Here is a 20527-nt window from a genome sequence, read left to right as displayed (position 1 = left end):
TATAGTCACCTCCCCGAGTATTTATCTAAAGGGCCAAGTAGGTTTGTCTTGGTACAAACACAGCATGCTTCCTAACATAAGCAACGTTTACATGAACCTAACAAAATTGAGTCTCCTTGTTGGGGCTGAGATCTGGTCGTCTGGTTCATGTAAATGCTAGCAGGTTGGGCCAAGCAATCGTCGAGTTGTGTTCGGTCAATCTGCCTACAAGAGAAGCGTTGACTTGCCCAACCCACTAGCCATATGCATATAAACGCGATTGGGTTGGACTTAGTCAACACAATTTCTCACTTGACCCGCTTGCATCGAGTTCATGTAAACGAAGGTATAGTTGCCTGCTAAGAACTACTACACCCTGTATGCTTTTCGACAGCGTAGTAAACTCGTGAAATCGACCTGTTGAAAGCAGCAACAAAATTGTGCGCAAGAACGGACAATGTGCACCCATTTGACTCGGTGCCGAGACTGGTCATGCCAGTTGACGCGAAAAGCATCATCAGTGGGTGGCTGCAGAGAAGATATAATCGGACAGAAGCAGAAGTAGCCTTTGGACTCTGAGGAGAAAGGGCAGAAGAAAAATTATGCGTGGCTCTGCTACCGCAAACACCAGAGACCAGCAGGGCTGGGAAAAGCCTAGTAAGGTAGTGGCAAACCACACACTTAGTTTCCTGGCGCTCAGGATATCTTCGCGATGTTCTGCATATTATCGCGATGAATCAACCGGCCACGTTCACAAGCCTCCGGATCTTCATTTCTTCGCCTAAACGAGCTCTCGGCTTCCCTTAATCTAAACTCGGGATGTTCTCTTCTGCGACACTTAGTTTCAGCTTTCCTAGCTCTCGCTTCAGTCTTTCGGAAGCAACTAGTGTCCAGTTCTCTGGCCGAAACCTGCCGAGCCGCCGCCAGAGGCATCGGCTGCAGTCGTGGACACCGGGCATGTTCAGTGCGAACACGGCGAAGCACGATCCGCGTCGGCAGCAGCTCTGCGCGTCCCACTACCACATGCCTCACTCATCCGCTGTGCTGAGCGATGCTATTTTTATACTCTGCTTTCACTCTCTCTCAGCTCTCTCTTCCCCAGCTCCGAAAAGCTATTGCACAGCTGGTATAGGGTTGCTAGGCAATGCAGTGACGTCATAGCTCAGCGAGGTTTTACGGCTCGCGGCACAACTTGCGGCCGGCTTAAACAGCGGAGCTGTTTAAACATAAGTGAAAGGATGGGCCACAATGTCTCTGAACTTCGAATAACACGGCTGTGAACAGTTTAAGGAATTGGGAATTCAGCTGTTATGTATGTACACCCGACAGAGTGCTTGCAACGCATACACTGATTTTGGGGAGAGCTGGAAAACCAGCAAATGGTGTGCCGGTGTGGGGTTCGAACCAGCACCCGACACAAGAGACAAGATCTAGTACAAGTTACTCAATAGATCTAGTACAAGTTACGCAAACACCCTGTGGCATAGCGTAAATGTTAAAACACTACGTATTTGAGTCGGAACACTGTGAACCACTGCAGACATACGCGCTGTTCTTGGTACCTTCAAAACAGCTCAAGATTTGAAAACATGGCTGCGTTGAAGAGCGACTGCTCCTTAACAAGGTGCTGGCCAACACGCAGGAGTAAAGACCGAAATTTATATGCACAATAAACGCCGACCACTCCAAGCTAGCTAGCAGCAGGAAAATAGTGTTCTGTTAGATGATGCAGCGAATATGTAAGTTACGCTAAGGACAAGGAACTGGGCAAGTCTGCTTACAATAATCGTTAGTCCTATTCACCCTCTGTGCCAAGTGTTTGAATGTATATGTCTATAGTATGCACTAAGACAAGCGTTATACTGAAACTAATACTTGTGCGCAAGACGCACATTGGCCGGAGGTATGTGTGCTCAAAGCCGTGTTTTAAAGCAAGCCACTTGTTTTCTAGTGTTGCAGCAGCTTGGTGGTGCCCTGCACCATTATTTTGTGGCGTTCAGCACTGCTGTGTGACAATCACTTGGTAACATATGTCCGCCATATTTTCAGGCCATCATCGCTACAGAAATATGCCTCGCGCCTAAATTGATTAGTAAGCATAAGGAAATTTGAGTGAGCCGCCACTTTTTGAGAGAAAGGCCCATTCTGAGTCTAAATCAAAGGCCTGGCAATGCAGTGGAACCTCGTTGATACCATTCCGTTGATAAATCGGTTGATACGACTGCAAACTGGTATTTCTGAAACTCGTAGCTTAGTGTACTAGAATAAATTACATTCCAACGACCCATGAACTACGTGTTAAGGGTCAACGACACTAGCGGAAAAACGCACGCCACAAATGCTGCCGCAAAGCAGGTTTTTCGTGCGGGTGCGACTGTTTTCACAACAAATCCGTACAGGGGCGGGGCCTCGCCTCAATGACTTATCACCATTTTCTTTCTTTTTTCTTCCTCTCTGGCGGCGTTCCAACGCAGCCGGCTTTGGAACGGAGAACACGCTGGGCGTGACTAGACACGTGGCTGCTTTTAAGGGATCGATGGTATTCCTAAATAAATGCATCACTGTTTTGATGATCCAAATATAATCTCACCGTCAGGGAGGGAGCAGTCTACCTGACTAAAGCAGTATTTTTTATTTGGGGTGTTGCTACGCTGCGCTCCACAACACCCCAACGACCGCCGCTTCGCGTCGGCGCCCGGCACCGGGGCACAACCGATCGCGCCGCCAAACAGAGAGGGAAAAAATGAAAATGGTGATACGTCATCGGGGAGGCGAGGCCCCGCCCCTGCACGGATTTGTTGTGAAAACAGTCGCACCCTTTTCGTGCCGTGGGGGGTTCGGTCCTGGTCCGATTAAATTGCTGCGTGCCCGGCGGCAAACGAGCCGCGAGCGAAGCAGATCAATGAAAGCTGCCCCTTTAGTGACGCACGCGCGGGAAACTGATGTCATGCGGATTCGCCCGACCGCTGTTTTCGCACTGGTATCGTCTGCTCGCGTCAGCTTTCACTCGCGCTTGTTTTGGTTGGCTTTTCAGGCGAGATCTTCATGCGGTCATGTGGCTGAACAAAGCGCCTACCCTCGTCTGCCAGTCGTATCGCTCGTTGTGTCACGCTGCTCTACGGTGCTCCTTTGTTTCGGAATTATTGGTCTCATTTTCCAACTTTCAAAAGAACTTGTTTACGGACTTCGAAAAAATGAAAGTTCAGCGAAAACTGACGAGCTATTTTAAAGTTGCTCAATAAAAGACAGTTTCAAAGCATCACTTGCGATCGGGGCTTAAAGTCTCCCTTCAGGGAAGGCAGACTTTAGACCAGCGATATATATATATATATATATATATATATATATATATATATATATATATATATATATAAGCACTTTCACGCTCACTTCCCATTTACGTTATTAGCGCTGAAAAAGCCAACTTTCTCTCGAGTTAAACAAATTTTATAGGAGTTCTGCAAATAAATTTGTCATTCTGCATGTATATCGGGCATTTATTTAATGTGCCGATTTAATCAAGCACTCAGAAAAAAAAATTAAATATTGAAAACGACCTTTCAGAAATAACTCGGGAGGTAAAGGGTTAAAGATATCGCAATTCAAAGCAAATAAGTACACAGGGGTAATTGGAGATCGCAGTGGACATAAATATAGGCTGATGATGATGATGAAGTCTAGCTGCAACAAAGAACCTTAGTTGCCTTGTTTAAATGACATCATGCACTACAACAATGCATTTTATGGTTTTGCGTCTACTTACCTACAAAGGTGGACAGAATGCATGCGTCTTTGGAAAAACACAGCACTCGTAATGCACAATAAATGAATGAAAATTAAATGGTGTGAACATTCACTAATTCATGAGCAGGCACCTTCACGCTCAGGTGGCTCATGAAACAGTATGCTGTGCCAAGAATCTTAGTCGAACAAACGTGGTGACCGTCATGTGCAGTGCCTCGGGGAAATGCATGCAGCAGCACAGAAACACCATCTTTCCTGTTTTTGATCGTGCCACATCAACCCATTAATTGCGATTAAGTTATTAATCGAAAAATTGGTGAGTTACAATTGCCCCGCATAAGTCACTACTGGTAATAAAATCACCTCCAGCGCTTGTCAAATGGGTGCCGCAGTGCTGCAGTTCGCATGCCGAGGGAGGGCCGAGCACCTCCTTAGAAAATGAAGGGGGGGGCTCTGACTTTATGCACTGGTTGCGATAGCAAATTAGTAGACATCTATACGAAGTAAGGATAGTAGTTTTATCGGCCCTGTAAACTTGGGAACATTCGCTTACAAGCATGGTGTCAGCGTGCAAAAGCAAACATGAACACATCACACTCGATGACCGCGGACACTCGCTGTTGAAACGCTGGCGTTAGCAAGCGCCTGCAGCAGCGAGCGGAAGTGGCTACCGGTCATTTGATCTATCGCTTCAACGGAAACAGCGAGGCGAAAGCACAGTGCACACAAAGCTATAAGCAGATCGCTTTCAAGATAAGGCGCACGCCGCAAAGTACAAATACGCAGTTGCTGGCAGAGTAGAAGCCGCACCCCTCCCTCCCGCGCTGCCTTCCCGCTTTCCTCCTTTCACGCGAGAGATGGAGTCACCACTCGCCAGGTCTCCTTGCGCCCGGTCGCGAAATACGCCGTTGCTGCCGGAGCACAACGCCACCCGCCCCTGCCTCCTGTCCCTTCACGGGCTTTCGCGCTACGAAAGACCTCGCGCTTGCTCTCCGTGAAAGCGCGCGTCCCTCGCGCGCTTTCACTCGCACATACGGCTCGCAGCGACGCACTTGGACTTTATACGAAACCTCACGGCGACGGCAGAAATCCGCTTGGAGTGTGTGCGGTTCGTGTGATGTCGCCACAGGAAGCTTTGCTAGCGAGTTTGTCACCAAGTAAGTCTGTTTTCTTACGTTTTGAGGCTTGCTTTGGATGATACATTTTATTTTCTGGTTCCCGCGAAAATCCTATCAATGAGGTTCCACTGTATTTTTCCCCATGCTTAAATGTCGTGCACAGCTGGCATTTCACGCTGCATGTAGTTTTACATTGTGTGCCCGAGCACTTGTTTGCAGCTGTAAATGAGAATACACCTGTACCCAGAGTTAGCATTCGCCATCCGCTCCGATTTAATAAGGGTGTAATTTGTTACACTCTTGGACTCCCGCGAAAGGAGTTTACTTTTGCAATAACTTGCCTTGGCCTGAGAATCATATAAACATTGCAAACTTGTTGCAACATTCACTGAGCAAACACGATCGATAGACAAAGTATGTTGCGATATGATGGCCGACGCAAAGATGCGAACACGACGTCATCACAACTGTCGGCGTCGGCACTCCGCAACAGAGTAATTGCGCGAATTGCGCACATTACACGACACATATAACACACAACAGGCATAACTAAACAGGTAACATAAAGACATAACATACAAAAAACAAAGGAAAGAGTTTAAAGGAAGATGACAAAGTGATCAACAGAGGGCACGAGAGAAGCCTCAGGCAGCACTAAAAATCAGCACTGTATGTATGTATGTATGTATGTATGTATGTATGTATGTATGTATGTATGTATGTATGTATATATATATATATATATATATATATATATATATAGTATATGTGAGTGTGTGTGTGTGTGTGTTGCTGCAGAAAATGTACTTGAACGAAACTTACAAAAATTATTTCATTCAGTCTGTTTACCCGCTGACATTTTTATCCAAATTTTAAAAGAATTGCTCCCTGTATGTTAAGGTGAAAATTTTCGTTACTATAACACAGTGGGCGAAGTGAGCTTTGTTCATTTCAATAATATTCTCAAAACTTGTGACCTGTATCACATCACCACCCATATTAAAGTGTAGGTAGATACATATCTCGTATGCGAGAGCTGAATAAATTGAAGAATATGCTGCTGCTCATCGGCCATTCATGACATTCAGAGCATGGCGATAATTTGGTTGTCTTGTCGGTTCTCATGTTTTAAGTAGCGTGTTTACCTGTACTTCTACGACATATACGATATATATGTATATGTTTAGGGCGCCGTGTCGCAGAAAATCCGGCGTCGGCATTGGCGCCCGCGGCCGAGAGAATCATCCCCAACCAAGTTTAGGTATGCCACACCATTCTATCATTAATGTTGCTCATACCTTGTCTTGCATTCTTGGCTAAGCTATTCCTCGGAATATTGAGAATTACAATCCACAAACAAATGTCATGAAACAAAACACCCACAGCGCATGCCTTTTATGTTAAATCTTCTCAGACTGAAATATTAAAAGTGCGAAACAAATACGGAAACCTGAAAACGATGTATTTCTTTGGCGCGGTTGTGCACTGTCTCCGGGATCGGCCCACGCAAGAGGCCGCGTTTCTACCAGAAAGCTCGCCTACGTGCATGTCTATAGCGTTCGCCGCCAGTGTTTGCCAGTAACCATTACGGTTGCGTAAGCTGCAGTCGTCGGGAACCATGAGTACCAGTCAGAGATCTTTGAATACTATCGCGTTCCACTCTTAAAAGCGAAGCTTAAGCGTCCTCCCAATTTTTTAAAACCGCATCGCATCTTTTGACTTTTTCGTAGTCCTTGAAAACTGCAGTCATGCATAAAGGGATCTTCGTTCCTTTACCAGTAGGCGACATTCGAGCGGAAAGAGGATTCGTTATCGTGAAGAGCATGACGTCACACGTACTCAGTCTTCGCAAACCAACATTCCGTGAAGCCGGTCCCTTCTCCTTATTCCTTTTATTTATTTATTTTAGTGTCTCAAAAGGCATGCAGAAAGTCTTCTTTCCTCCACGTTCGATGGCATTCAGTGTTATCATGGGACGCTCCCTCCTAGTTTCTTTGCTTCCTCCACGGGGACGCGCATGTAAATGACAGAATCAAAGGCTTGTGGAACACCTTATGGCACAGAAAACCTGTATGGTTATGGTGTAGCTCTGAACTTTCGTCTGCATTATGAAAAATTGCACGATTGAACTCAAAACAACGATCACGACCATGCATCCACCCGATGTTTTGCGAAGGAGAGCTAAAATGTCGAACGAGCTGACGTGGAAGTGCAGTGGAATAGCCAGAACTTTTTAGGGGGAAGGGGGTGGGGCGGGGGGGGCGCCGGCGCCTCTGGCTACGCCACTGCCGAAGATCACGGCACGCTTAATATTTTCAGCGCAGAAGTGCTGATGCAGATTTTGATAGTCTGTCGTTTTTACAAGGACTTCTTCAATTCCTGCATGGCGTCGGATGCCTCACGGTACACTTCCTTGAACCAGTTTTGAGAAACGAGAGATTGCGAGACGAGACTGTCTTGCGCTGGTGACGCAACGCATGCGAACGCATTCCCCGTCCACTCTCACCGTATGCATACTGGTTCTACTGCGCTCGTTCGCCGCGGCTTCGCTCGTGATACATCGAAAGGCGAGCTACGTATGACGCGTCAGTGCAATCCGGCACAAAGAAGAAGAAGAAGAAGAAATCTCATGCCTGCGTATGCGTGGTCGAACGGTCGCCTGTGAACATCCTTATGAAATACCGGTCCGCCAACACCGCGAGAGCGTGTCGCCGCAGCACTGGATATTATATGAGCCCCTCTAAGCTGCCGTCCCTACCTTTGTCGCCATGTACAAGTGGTAAATTGGAGATATACACACACTGTGTGCTGAAGAAAAGAATTAAAGGGACGGCACAATATGAACAGAAAAAAGATTAAACAGAGTAAAAGCGCCCCAGAACGTTTGGTCACGTGGACATGCGTTTATAATTATCAACGCCTCAACAAAGATATATCCACCTGTCAAAACGGCCGTCAGCCTGGCCGGGACATTGCTTCATACATTTTTATTTAAGCTCTGTATACTTTATGCAAAAAATATTAAAGAAGCCGAAAGATGTTAAGGAGGAAAAGGAACGGCTAATTTGGCGCAATTGGCTTGTCTAATTTTTCGCCTTCTTTAACATTTCGTGAAGGGGCCGAAGTTACCTTATAAGCTCTATACACGCAAGATGCACGTAACGGAGTTCACGAAAACCTGCCCTGGTGGCGTAGAGCGGCTACGGCATTAATTGCGCTGCTATAACCCCGGGGGCGCGGGATTAAATGCCGGCCGCGGGGGCCGCATTTCGATGGGGGTGAAATGCAATCTGAGCGTTCGTGTACCGTGCATTATGTGCACGTTAAAGAGCCCCTTGTCGTCAAAATTAATCCGTAGTCCCACACTAAGGCGTGCCTCGCAATCATACCGTGATTTTGGCACGCAATACCACATAATTTAATATTTTGATCAGGAACATATAAAAATAATAATTCGGCCTTCACTTTTATTCGAGGTATATGCGTTTCAATACAAACGACAGAATGTGACTGTTCTTGCCATGTTTTTTTGCATTTTTTCTTGTTTCCTTTGCTTTAAAGCTATTGTTGCTAATTACCGTCATATAGTCACTGGACTATATGCTTTCGGCGCTGGTGCCCGTAAAGACATTCTTTGAGCGCCTGTGTTGGTGTGCGTATCGTGCTTTTTGATATCTTTCCCTTTAAAAAAAGGGGGACCATAACAGCGGCCAACCTATTCGCGATCATGTCCCCCCAGTAATTTAATATAAATCGATTTACATCGCACAATTCCGCATCTCGACATCCCCGCCAGTAGGTGTGGATAACCTCCGAGTGACGTAATTCGTGTGTACCCGACGTCATGGAGTTCACGTGAACCACCAAAGCGCTGACGACTACGAACTCACCCGTCGTCCAATCAATTTCACACGTGCACCAAAGCACGGGAAGCCGCTCTGAAAATGCATCGCCACCAGCGTCTTTAATTGACGTCACACTATTTTGCTCTCAACAATGACATTTTCATTATGGCTATCACGACGAATTTTGCTGCGCAATCGGTGAGCCGTCCCTCGGCGTAGTCCGCAGTGTGGACATGTTTGAGTGCAACTGAAATTTTAGAGATATTTTCTGCAACAGGTTTAGATTCTGTATACCGCTGTGTAGTCGGTGGCAGCCTAAGAATGACAAATTAAAGGGACACTAAAAAGAAACCGGAAGTTGGGCTTAAATGGTAGATTATCCTTTCACGATCACAGCCATACCATTCTTACTGCAAACAGATGTTTAATAAGCGAGAAAATAGCGAAAAAACTGGATAGGTGCTGACGCCCCTTCGAATTTCCCGCACTACACGTTCGTGACGTCGGAGATTACAAATGCAGGCCGGTCGCGATTGGTCGAGAGCGATTTATCGCTGTTAATAAAACGCAAAATGAAATACACCTTAAACGTACATAAACAGCATTTGCGAACTTTTAAACCGTTTCACGCGAGGAAGTACAAGTTTAGCACAAAATTAAATAAATAAGAAAAAAACGGCATGGCGATACATCCGGTCGTGATAGTTGCGTAGTTTCGTTTTTGGTCAATGCATCGTCGCACGCGCCTGTTCCACTCTACGGTGTTTGGTTGCGTGTTGCGTGGCTCGAAAAACGTTGACTTCGCGGTAAACAGCCAGAAAATGCCTCGTGTGTGTAGTGTTGAGGGCTGTATAAATGGCCCAAGGCGCTTGCTCAGGGGCAGTGGCAGTGTTGACTCGATTGTGTCCTTTCATGTGGTGTCGCGCGGTGAGCCCTGGCTCCCCGGCGTTCTCAATGGCTCAGTGCTCTGCCGATGATAAAACGGCAAAAGAGCCAGAGAAACCGATGGTGTGCTCTCTGCATTTCTCGCCCTCGGATTATATGTATAATCCTGCCCTCGGAAAGTATCTTGGCGTGCCCCAGAGGCCAGTCCTTTCTCGAGCAGCTGTTCCCTCAATGCAGCCTTCATCAAACCCCTACCGGTGCCTCTGCAGCAGCAAGCTGGCGGCTCGGTGAGGCTGAATGTCATTAAATAAAGTCACGAAATAACCATACCGACTACGTGCGCAACTTTCTACGCTTGTTCTGTCCGGAACATCGTCGCCTGGCGGACCGGACGCTTCGCCTTCCGTCGACGAAAACGAAGTTCTGCTTTCCGCCGGCGCGGCCGGCGGCTCACCGCCATCGCACGCGGAAACACCTACCACTCGAGCACGGAGGATCATTTCGCGCTCCGTTTCACTGAATATCGCTGAAATGCACTCCTGCTTCCCTGGCGAGCTCTTCGTTGCAAGGTTCAGCGGCAGCAACGGTATCCATCGCGGCGAACGCAAACGCAGCGACCATGCATGCAGCCATGATGCATCCAGCACCTCGGGCGTTTGCGCAAACGGTGACGTATCATGGCGCATTCTGATTCGCTGAGAGCAATGAAATCTGTGACGACACTGCTTCAGCGCCAAATCTGGGGTGAGAGAAATTGAGGAAGAAATATTTGGGTCTTTGTTTACGAATTTCTCCGCTAATAACTCATATTTTTGCACCCAACAAAAACTGCATGCATTCCTGAAGGTCCCTCTTTTATTCCAGCTGAACTTCCTGTTTCTCTTTAGTGTCCCTTTAAGCTCCACCCACAAAAACGCAGTGCATCTGCTCTCACCTCTGAGAGAGAGCTGAACCAGCTGGAGTCAGCCGACAGCTTAATGACTTTCGTAGGCTAATATGTAAATGCTAGGCTAATTTAAAAAATAAGACCTAGTTTTTTAAAGCTAAAATATTACCTTAGGCTGAGCAGTGACATCGGGATCCCCTATAAAATGTGCCTATGTGGACGTTCATGCTTCATCCTCAAACCAGTGACACAAAGGCCGATCTTTACCAAGAAAACAGCGTGCGAAACCGCTTGACGTCAAGTAGATAAGCGAATCTAGTTGGCTGGCGCATCTATGCAAACTTTGTTTTAGTTGGACGGTGTGCATATAACCTTATAATTCTTAGGTTGTCACCGACGATAAGCTAGTAGACTATAGGAGGGTCCCTACCGAAGCGGTAATCGTAACATTTGCAGGGATGTCTTGCCGATCAGAAATTAAGGCATGGCCACTATAATTTACAGAGTTGAACCCCTAGCTCTACGACAACTACAATGCCTCAAGTACTGGCGTTACGGACACAGCGCTGTAATGGTTCTCGATCAAGTGACCTGATGCCGCATATGCGGGGAAGGCCATACCAGTGGCGTCATAATTGGATAACGACAAAAAAAAAATGTCAGAGGTTGAACTCTTGTAAACCTAGCTATCACGAGCGAAAGGTCTGTTTAGCTTGGTTTTGAAAAGACTATGTACACAGCGTTTCATTAATGCACGCTTCCGCGCTTGGTATAAGCTTCTCTATAACATGCTAATCTGGCCTCCCTTTTCTCCGGTGTTTCAGCAGCCAACTTTGCCTTTGCTTGAGATTTCGCAGCCTGCCGTCTAGCTATATCTACTGGATGATTGGATTCAACCTGTCGCTTGCGCTGAAGCGCACGCAGAGACGGCCCATGCCGGCGCGCCATCTATGGCGAGACAGCGTGTTCTGTGACTGAGCGACCAAGCGCCGGCGAAGTAGCCTCGCCTAGTCACTCGCCTAGTCACGTGGTACCGCAGTGGCGAGGCTCCGAGCAAGCGCATCTGTGACGTCTCTCCGCAGCGGATCACGTGGCGTAACGTCACACCTGCCACACTTGCGCTCCGGCGGCTCGCGCTCCGGCGACTCAAGGTCATTGCGACGCGATGAAGGACCTTGCGAGACATGGCGCAGTAGAGCTTTCGCTCTAAAAAGAAATCTGTCACTGCGGCTGCGAGTATAGCTACTGCATGGTCCAGGCGACACCAACATGTGCACTCTGAAAGCGCGCTGTCCTGCTGCAGGGAGAAAGCTCTGCTTTCAGTCGCGCAGTTTTATGTACTTCTGCTTTCACACAGCAGCTTTTACATCTGATTTCAGGCCGTAGGTTTTAGCTCTGCTTTCACGGCCGCCGCTGTTCAGCACAGCGTAAATGGAAGGTCTGTTCTCAAGTACCGAAAAACAACGTGAACGAAGGCGGACCATGTTGGCGAAAACGGAGCCATATGTTACCGCGCGTCTTCGGAACATCGGCGCTTTCGGGTAGTTTTATCTTTTATGCAATGCAAACAATTGAGTTTACTGTTTTCTTTACGGCTTTATAGCTGAATTTAGCGTTTCCCGGAGTTTCAGGCATTGAATGCAGCACTTAGCACTGCTGCATGAACACCTTGATTCGTATATTTAGGAAGGATCCCGTGCTTCAACTCCTGTCCCATAATTTCCAGGATTTATTGCGCTTATTGCATGAAACAACTGATATCCGTTATCAGCTAGTATATTCAGATATCGCGATCACGCAGACGTCGCTAATTACGCTGAAAATTTTCCTTTGTACATTAGCATACATAAATGGCCCGCCACTCATATACCTTTGGGAATGGTGTAGACATTTTCCAAAGCTTTATATAGCAACGAACACAAACTTAGCGCTCTCTGGCCTTGGAGCCATCTCTGCCCACGGAAGCACAACGCTGAGCACGTGTGCAATTTTTAGCTACACAGTGAGCAAATAGAGAGACGATACATCTGACGGTCAACCTCACTTCTTTACGAAAGTGGGAGACTGTGATGCAGGTTCTTTTATTTCTTTAATGTTCTACACGGTTTCCTGATGCAGAACCTCCGAGAACCCAATTGAGGACAAAGCCGTTTGTTCCAAAACGCACACAAAATTTTTAATATCCGTAATCGAGAGTAGATGTATGCATGAAATGGCTACCATATATGGCGTCTTTTGCTGCCTGTGTGTCGCCGCCTAGAACCGCTTTTCTTCTGCCAACAGTGCAGGGCGCTCAGCATCTGTTGCTACTTTTTCTTCTTGTCGCGTCGAAGTGGTCGCTGCAAATGTGCGGCCAACTCACGGATCGCTGGCGTTGAAAAGAGCACAGGCAACCCTGTCTCAGCGCCAAAAGATGACATTCAAGTGTATGATGCCCTGCATCTGCATGCCTTTTGAACGACGCTTTTGGAAATGACAAAAACTTCTGTGTACTAGAAGTTACAGCTTGAGCGATATTGTGAACAAACATTAGGAAGAAATCGGAAGCAATATTTTTCGAAACTTGTTTGCATTTTCTTAAGTTCTGACTGGTTGCCCGGATGATCTCGTTTTGTTCTCGTTTGAGTTCGTTTGAGTGCCCGGATAACGGCGCAGGCTTTTGGCTCAAGGTCATTTAAAATATTGTTTGCATTTCCGTAAGTTTTGACTGGTTGCCCGGATGATCTCGTTTTGTTCTCACAACGATGCCGGAATGTGCTCGTTTGAGTCCGTTTGAGTGCCCAGATAACGGCTCTGGCTTTTGGCTCAAGGTCACTTGAAGGTCGCCGACAACGGGAGCTAAAAGCATTTCATGCCTAAAGTCACAGCAAGAAGCACGCGCACAGCTAGAACGGTATCAACAACACGCGAGTTCTGGCAGGCCGCGAGTGTAAGCGCGTGCAACACAGTTCGACGTGGATGGGTAGAGGCGAGGCGACGAACGAAGCGGCGTTTGTCTCACCAAGATGTCGATGGATTGAACCGACGAGCGAGCGACCAGGGCGTAGCAGCTCCGGCTTGAAGAAACGACGCAGGAGACTTGGCGGCAATTGCAGATGGAAGCGGCGTTCTGGCCAGGCAGCCGTGTGTAGAACTCGGACGAGTTCGCCGGCCTCGGGCAGCAGTCCGTGATCAGGTGGAGTTGTGACTCCTGGGAACGGGGTGGCAGGAGAAGTGAAGTCTTGGAGAAGTGAAGCGGTCGGGTGAAGTCTTGGAGGCTCGGGTCCGGAGCCCGACAGCCCGTCTTCAGCTCCCGGTCCGGTTGCCGCGACCTTCTCCTGATATGGCGTCGCTTCCTGGAACTTCTCCCCTTTCTTCTGCTGCAGTGCGCCTCACTTTTCTGCCGCTCTGGCCGATTTGTCATTTCCTGATTGGCCCCTGGGGACACAGTGGTTTCTTCCGATTGGATCCTTTTCCTTTTATTTTGTCTTCTTGCGCCACGCGTTCTCGTGCCTGGCGATCTTCAATGTCGTCGTCTTTCACCTTGCACGGAATCCGCCCCCGCTCTCTTCTTTTCTTCTCCCAATCACCGCACTGTCTCGCGCACTACACACATCACAGAGACGATGCGAGTGTTGGATACGTAATCTCTGTTCTAGGCCCCGATGGTTTACAGTTATATAGTTATCATAAGCAGCCCAGCTCTCCGTTTTTAAAACGATCACACACCGATAAGGCGTATATACGTATTCGAGAGGAGAACGAGGGTTACGGAGGCGGAGGATTCAAAAGAAACGCTATTGACCCTTTTCGCGGAGCAGTTTGTTTAAAAGAAACGATATGGCGCTTACGGCGGCGCGCCATACGTCTCCTCAGCGACCGCGCACGAATACGAAGCTATATACCGCTTCTAACTTGCTTCTGTGCGATCAGCTGTCGGAAATGCAACCGAGTTTTCGCTAACGCACTGTGCTCCAATCATGCTAGATTGAATCGTGTGGATTGAAGACGTGTGCAGTAGTTGGCTGCAAAAATAGTGACTGGCGCATGTTAAGGAATTGAATGAATCTGTGTGGCCAAGTTCGCGTACCGCTGCTGCAACTGTCCAAACGTGTTACCGGCACTTCGAGATGTACGCTTTCCTCGAGGATACAGAAATTTTCTCATCCACCAGCATTGTATCGCTAACCTTCAAAGAAGGGCTTCAGTCCCAGAACGTCGGCAAGAGTGAGTACCACTCGTTAAACAATGACAAAGGGAAGTAGCGCTGCTTCCTGTCATAGTAAGTTTCGCACACGTTATCTATACACAACTATCCCAAAATTGAAGGAAAACTTACGCCCACTCTATCGCCGACGTATCAAGAATAAGTGAATGGGCGCACACTTGAATATATGCGCACTGTATACCCACAATAAATAACGGACTACACCGATGGCGCACGAATGGTCGAAGCTGAATGTTTCGTGATGGTCCACAAGAGTAAGCGAGTTACTAGCAGTAATGTATATTTGCTGCAAGGTATTACAATGTACAAAACAGCTATACGTTTTAAGCCTATATAGTGCGCAGCAAGAACAAATCTATCGGAACTGAGCACACCCGCGAGCGATTAGGTAGAAAATAATCAGATAGTGGTCGCACCGAGGAACTTCACCGAGTCAGAAACTGACAAGCCGCTGCTTCAAAATATTTGCCAAATAAAAAACAAAGAGCAAAACACACTGATCCTGATTGAATTCATGAGCGGAATGTTTTGATAGCTTGGAATACATATTTAGTCCCGCTCTTAAAACAAGCACCATATACGCTGCTTGCGCCGTTTGGACATGGCGTAATTAGCTCCGAAAGCGCTTTTGCATGTTCTCTGAAGCTGTGATTAAAGCTTAGTGTGGTCCACCCAGTCACCTACGATATCTCCCAAAACAGAGGTTTTCTAAGCCGCGCCGGCGTCATACACTTCCATTGTAAACAAAGAGGCAACGGAGGCAGTTGAGGCAAGCAATGTACGCGTCACCACGTGATCAAACATGGCAGCGCCCGCGGGATCGCCGCGAAAAGGGTCAATACCCTGACATATACTTTCTCTCTCAAGTTTTCTCTCCCCTCGCCCGTTTGACCGCCGGCTTCTTAGCCAATCTTCCATAATAAATACGCGCCATAATATAGGACGCTAGCAAGGAAGCTAGAAACACTCGGCCAGCGTGTAACGTCGCGCTCATGATACGATGATGCTGATGTGGCTATTCCCGCTGAATCTGGCGGTTAGAGGGATCTTCCGATCCCTCTTGTAACATCCACTTGCACAGGATGCGCTTGCTGATTCGCACGGGCAGCCGTTTGCTTAATTACAGAGTTGGTGCTTGCACCTTTACCGCACTTTTCCCGCACTGTTCCAAGCAGGTTCAACGTCAACTGCTTCGTTCCATTCGCGCAATAGAGCAGCTTGGAACGATATCGCACGGCGAGTCTGCGTACGCCATTTTCACGAAGAATGAAGCACTGCCCAGAAGAGAGCCCTTTGTGGTGCTGCGGCTGTGGCAACAACTCATATGGAATTTTCCAGTGTCAAGGAGATTGTTTGTACTTCTTAATTGCAAATTAATGTATATACAGCAGCGTTCCATTGGTTTCTTTTGTTCTTTGCACGTTTTCACTCGAACAAGTGGAGAACATTATTTTGAGTGCCATAAAGCCTCAATAAATATTTCGTCAAAAGCGAGAAAAAATCGGTCAAAAAGCCACAGCTGCGACCTGCACATACGCTTACAAGTAAAGACGTGGTAACGAGACTACTTGTAAAGGCCATATGTAGTCAAGCAACGGGTTCCCAACTATGGCACTAAATCTCGCTGTGCAAGAATCTGCGCTCACAGGCCTTGTAGCTCTGGCTCTGCTGCATGCGAGCCTGCATGCGAGGAACTACTGAAAAAGTGTATATAAGTTTTCTCTGCATACCTTCCCTTTAATAGCTGGTTTCTTGGCCAATTCCCGGTAGTGGACAAGGGCCATGAAATAAGGAGCAAGCAAGCAAGCCTGCCTCTGCTCGATCGGGAAGTACGCGCGTGGCACCCGACACGTGATCGCAAGCGCCGACACGTTAAAATAGAAGAAGAAAAGCACGGCGAATGAACTGGGTGTGCGCGACGCGCAGGCCGAAGAGTGAATAAGACTGCCGGCTTTCGACTCAGCATTGTGAAAGACAAGCGTCGGCATCACGTCGTGATGTACCCCTTGTTCCGTATGAGTGACTCCAGCGGGAACACAACCGACGACAGCTCCTGGTACCCTCGGCGCTTCTTCCAGAGCTCCGAAGACTACTCGTCGAGAAAGGCTGACTACGCCATCCTCTTCGTGTTCATATTCACCGTCGTGCTCCTGCTGGCCACCTTCGTGCGCAGCTTTCGCGAAAAGCCCAACAACGACATTGTGCCACAGCCGCATGAATTCGCTGCAAGGCCACAGCTTCCCAGCCAGCTTCTTGCCACCGCTCGAGCCAGCACGAAACGAACCCCACCCCCGCGCCGTTTGTCAACAATGCGCGATGCCGGGCTACCTCAAACCACGACTCAGCTACCATACCATACCGAAACCGCGATCCCTGACGACTCCGCTACTACTATCGGCTCGTTCAAGCACACGGATGTCACGAATTCGTCTACCGCTCACTCCAACACCGAGCTTGAGCCCACCTCGGAACAGTCATCTGCGAAGAAGTCTTCCGCCCGTATCTGCCACGGCAGTGGTTGTACACAGCTGGTGAACGAACTGGAAGCTTTGCTTGACGACAACGTTCATCCTTGCACCGATTTCTACCATCACGTATGCGGCAAGTGGCTCACAAATCCACACACCGCCGCGGGGGTCCGCGCTTGTGTCCCAAGAACGCTGCGTCTGAAGAATTTCGAGCACGTCCTCCTGAACGAGATGAAGTACGGCACAGACGACGGCTTCCTGAAGTGGCCCCTGCATCTCTGGCAGTCCTGTCGGCTGAAGAAAGGGGAACGTGACTCGTTCGCGAACTTCCGACGCCTTCTTCACGTCCATGGTCTGGGCGACTATCCTTACAGGGACAATCTCACGCGCGACGTGTCCGAGGCTGCGGCTAGGGTCCTGGTACATTCGGCCGTTCCAGCTCTCGCAGACGTCGATATTACGAAGCACGCTCTCAGACCAGGAAAACCCGCTCAGTGGGCCATCAGGATAGGTCCTCCGAAGACACTGTTTCGCGATTTCGTCAAGATGCGAGAAGTTAACACCGACTGGTTTCACTCGGCCGTGGAGAGGACGCATGGGCCTGCGAGACATGACACATCTGCTCAAGATAGAGCAGGCACTCGTTGACTTAGCCGGCAGCTGGATGGCAGTGAACAACTACGTTGTGCGCCCGGTGTCGGCTCTCCTAAACACGCACCACTGGAACTGGCTTCGCTTTCTCAGCACAGCGTTTAAGGGAGTGATGCGCGTCCGTAGCTCCACGTTGGTTACGGTAAAGGGTGATCCCTTCCAGAGGGCACTTGTTGCGCTTATCGAGCGTTTCGGTTCTGGCAACGTGCTCAACTACCTGGCCTTTAGGGTATACGTTCGTTACTCGCCCTTTCTCAACCTCCTGGAGTTCCTGGAACTAGCCCTACTGGCCGGAGCGCGACTTCCTGGTTGGGAGGACGGCGACTCTTTAGAGGAAGCCGCCGACCTTCGATGTTTAAGGGTCCTGTCCAAGAGCCTGCCCGAACCGTACGCCTACCTCTTTTGGAACGCAGAGCTGCGCAACCAGCGCCGCGTCAGGGATTCTACGGACGCCCTCGCCGAAGACATAATTCGGAGGTCGTGCGCCGCGTTAGGGAAGACTTGAACCTGACGTCGCTGGTGACGAACAGGTTCCGCGACGGCATGTTCAAGCTTAGAAGGCAAGTCTTTGTGCCGGAGTGGTTCGGAAACAGCGATCCGAAAGCCAACTACACCCACCGGTTTTTCGGGCAAGGTGGTGGCCACCCGTGCTTGCTGCTGATGCACGGAGCTCTTCACTCCTCAATTTCCAACACCTTACTGAGGATGGTCAACGGCAGCTTCGAAACGTTCTGGCGCGGACCGTCGCTTCGAGACACTCCTTGGTTGGACTGTGACAACGGCTACTTAGCCGTCCCTCCGGCAGCCGTCGACAAAAATTTACCAAGGATGCTTTCTTCATTCGCCACGTTCCCACGCTCGGTATAGATTTAGCGAGGGAAGCGTTCTCCCGCCTCACGGACTTGGATTCGGTCTCGAAGTTAGGTCCACCGGGATACGTTGCGCACCTCAGGCTCGAGATGCTGGCGGGCTGCCTGCACAAGCAGTCCTATGGCGACCGAGGTCCCGGCGAAGTGGCTGCGCGGGAAGATGCTCGCGACTTGCTCGCTCTGGCCGGTGGCCTTAAAGGTCTTCAAACAGAACGCCGCCCACGGAGGCCTCAGGTGAGCGCTGACGATATGTGTACAGTCAGGCAACGGATGAAACATGAGAGCTCGTGATTTTCGATGCACACTGCTCCTCTGCAGCGCAGGCGGCTCGCTGTGGAAAACGCTAAACATTATGCAGGGGCCGTAATATGTAAGGACTATTTTCGCGATCTAGTTGTTTTCATGCTTCCTCACTGTCTTGGACGCTGCCATCGATGAGATCTTCCACGCGAAGCGCGTGTCACACTTTGTCCGAGCTTCCTTGCCCGGGCTGCGTCGGAGCCAATGAGAAAACTCGAAAGGAATGGTTCGCGAGGAAAAAAGGTCCACCTGTGCCGCTACCGACCGAGCGCCGATACATTTTACCACATCCAGTGCTTGTCCTGTCTCCATTCCGGCATACTATAAAAGTCATATGCGCAACGCACCATACAGAGGGAAAAAAAAAAAAAACAGAGACCCAGAACAGACACAAAGGCCGCTAAATTTGAACTAGTTCATACATATGGTCCTGTGCATAACAGAGCAGGTGAACGGAGCATATACTACCGACACCATATCGAGACATGCAAGGATACCTATCCTGTGATTAACATTTATTAAATGCGCAAAATTGTTGATATGAGATCATTGAGATGGATGGTTTGCCGGTGCATGCGTCACCATAGATGGCGTGCGTTCTGCTTCAATGATTAGTTATAATACACTATAACTTTTTTAGCCTGGTTAACTCGTCGGCAGCAGTGTTGCCAGCCATAGAGTAATTACCCTACGTTAGGGTATTTCTGCACCATTTCGCTTATTTGTAGGGCCGTAGGGTTGTCCGAATATTTTTCGATGAAATGTAGGGGTTTTTGTCCTGCTCTGGCATTTTTTCGATTGATCTCGGAAGCAAACCCCAGAAAAGTCAGGAAATGCAAAAAAAAAAAAAAAATCCGGCGAATCATACTCGCCTAAACTAAAGTTACGACGTTCAACTCCTATATGCATCTACAGTACATCAGGAATTTTCAGGAAAATATGGGAAGGTGACCTTCGTGTATAACTTGGTCTAACCGCGAGTGCTATTTACTTTTGGCGAGGACTGAATGCACTGCACAGACAAGTGCGATAAGCTGAAGCTTTCGCTTGGGGCCAACTCAGATTTACCCATTCAAGTACATGTAAAACGCTACAATTCTCTTATTACGCAACGCTTGACCGATTCGAATGAAATGGTTGCATTTCAGAGCGAAAGCTAAACTCTGCTGTTTTCAACAAGAAATTTCAATTTTTCGCCTCGTAATGTTTACGTAAATTGTCTGAAAGCACCAAGCTAAAAATGTTGGAGCACGAAGTTTACACATTCATAACTCTGCACTGGGAATAGATGTCGCAGTTTTGTAAACATCTGCTAGACCACCTTAAACGGAAAAATATGATGTATCAATTTTCAGCTTACACGAGTTATTACAATGTTTACGGAGGTCTTCCAAAAGTCCCAGTCGCAATTAAAGTAGTGGTATGTACACGTATTTCATAGATATGCACATAGTTATAAATATTTTGTCTTCTTGGGGACAGGTGCAGTTTGCAGAATAGTGATACTGCGCTCCATAGCGATTAACTTGATCTTCGTTGTTTTTCATTTGCAATTCAGAAAATTTTTACAAATAT

General features: G+C 48.3%; 2 protein-coding genes across 2 annotated transcripts in view; both read left to right on the top strand.

Moving 5' to 3' along the window:
- Nucleotides 1–20527, top strand: part of LOC119440572 (collagen alpha-1(VII) chain) — a 267441-nt gene that overhangs the window by 188557 nt on the left and 58357 nt on the right. The gene's annotated exons all lie outside the window — the stretch shown is intronic.
- The window catches only part of LOC119442145 (cAMP-regulated phosphoprotein 19), a 44309-nt gene that overhangs the window by 3932 nt on the left and 19850 nt on the right, over nt 1–20527 (top strand). The window lies entirely within an intron of this gene.

Source organism: Dermacentor silvarum, chromosome 2 (genome assembly GCF_013339745.2).
Source record: "Dermacentor silvarum isolate Dsil-2018 chromosome 2, BIME_Dsil_1.4, whole genome shotgun sequence".
Classification (NCBI taxonomy): domain Eukaryota; kingdom Metazoa; phylum Arthropoda; class Arachnida; order Ixodida; family Ixodidae; genus Dermacentor; species Dermacentor silvarum.
The sequence above is the reverse complement of the archived record's forward strand: the minus strand, read 5'-3'. Positions and strand labels throughout refer to the sequence as shown.